This window comes from Echinops telfairi, unplaced genomic scaffold, assembly GCF_000313985.2.
Source record: "Echinops telfairi isolate 266 unplaced genomic scaffold, ASM31398v2 ScPeMD7_42;HRSCAF=159, whole genome shotgun sequence".
Lineage (NCBI taxonomy): Eukaryota > Metazoa > Chordata > Mammalia > Afrosoricida > Tenrecidae > Echinops > Echinops telfairi.
This window is the reverse complement of record NW_022103940.1, coordinates 99,792-101,754: the sequence shown is the minus strand read 5'-3', so window position 1 is coordinate 101,754 and position 1,963 is coordinate 99,792. Positions and strand designations below refer to the sequence as shown.

The following is a 1,963-nucleotide window of genomic DNA, read 5'->3' as shown; positions in this document are numbered from 1 at the left end:
TTTCAACACTGAAAAATCTGATGAACAAAATATTGAATGATGCAGGAAGCATCAAAAATAGATGGAAAGAATAATCAAAGTCACTGTACCCCGAAAGAACTGGTTAACACTCCACTCTTTCAGGAGGTAACATACAAGCAAGAACCAATGGTGCTGAAGGAAGAAGTTCAATTTGCACTGAAAGCATTAGCCAAAAACAACGCTCCAGGAATTGATGAAATACCAATTAAAATGTTCCAACAAATGCATGAATAACTGGAAGCAGTCAATTATCTAAGACAGAATATGGAAAACAGCTACTTGGCCAACTGCAAGGAAGAGAATCATACTTGTACCCATTGCCAAGAAAGATTACCCAATGGAATTCTCAAAGTATAGAATAATACAGTGAAGTTCATAAGCAAGCAAAAATGTTCCTTTAGGTCATCCCACAACAGTTACAACAGTACATTGCAGGGATCTGCCAGAGGTTTAGGCTGGATTCAGAAGAGGAGATGGAACAAGGGATAATATTACTGATATCAGATGGGCCTTGGCTCAAAGCAGAGTACCAGAAAAATGTCTAGATATGTTTTATTTACTATGCCAAGGTATTTGGCTGTGTGTAACTTAACACAATATGGATAATGTTGAGAAAATGGAAATTCTAGAACACTTCCTTGTTCTCATAGAGAAATTGTAAACAAACCAAGAGGCAATTATGTCAACAGAACAAAGGATTACTGCATGGTTTGAAATCAGAAAAGGTGTATGTCAGAACTGTATCCTATTACCATACTTATTCAATCTGTATGTTGAGAAGGTCGTCAGAGAAACTGTCTTATGTGAGGAAGAACATACATCAGAATTGGAGGGAAGCCTATTAGCAACCTGATTTTAAAAGTAGTAAATTACAAAGTAACTTCAAATAAAACAAATTAACTTTCTCTTCAAAATATAAAAGGAAAACTGTAAAGGATTAGTAAACACTAAAGCAGCAGAAATGAATGAACTGATAAAAATATAAACAAAATGAACTCAAAAAAACTTTGTGTGAAAAATAAATGTTAGCACCAAAATAAGCTCACAGCAAAGTGACAGCAATAAATCTATATATATTGATAAATGCACCAAACAAGAGAAAGAGAGTGGTATAATGGATAAGAAAATATTACCCATCAATATGCTTTCTACAAGAGACATACTTTAAACAGGAAGATAAAATGGACTAAAAATCAAAAGCTGGAAAAATGTCATGCAAATGACAATCAAAGCAGAGCTTTTTTCGCACAACCTGGTATTCCGTTGATGCTCACCCTCATATCATAATAGCTGAAGACAAAATGTGTGCATAAGCAGATGTGGCGAAGAAAGAGGATGGTACCCAGCTATCAAAATATATAGAGCCTTGGATCTTAAAGGCTTGAAGTGAAACAAGAGGAGCAGCAAGCCCAAATGGAAGAAGCACACAAGTCTGTGCAATCATGAGGCATCACCAGGATTGGGTAACAGGCATAAGAAGACCTCAAACAAACAAATAAACAAAATAAAAACATATTGTAGAGAAAGAGGAGGGTCAGACCAGAGAACCAAAGCCCATTTGTCGACAATGTGACACCCCTTCACAGAGAGGTCACAGGAAAGTGGTTAGTCAATCAGGGTGCAGTAAAGCAGCAATTAAACACACACTACTCATCTGGTTCCTTGAGGTTTCCTCACACACACACACACACACACACACACACACACACACACACTACCATGACTCCAGTACTGCCTTTCCCTGAGGCCTAGACCAGAGCATGTGCACAGGTACAGATAAGAGATAAGAGTTGAGAACACATGAAATCCAGGAACAGGAATGGGAGTAGCAATACCAGAAGGATAGAGGGAATGTGGTCAGAGGAGGGGAGGAAGGGGGAACCTATCGTGATGATCCACACATAATCACACACACACACACACACACACACACACACACACA

The 1,963-nt window shown here is 38.1% G+C and overlaps 1 pseudogene; it reads left to right on the top strand.

Annotated features, from left to right (window-relative positions):
• The first annotated feature begins 285 nt into the window (after positions 1-285).
• Positions 286-1,963, top strand: part of LOC101644382 — a 7,474-nt pseudogene continuing 5,796 nt past the window's right edge.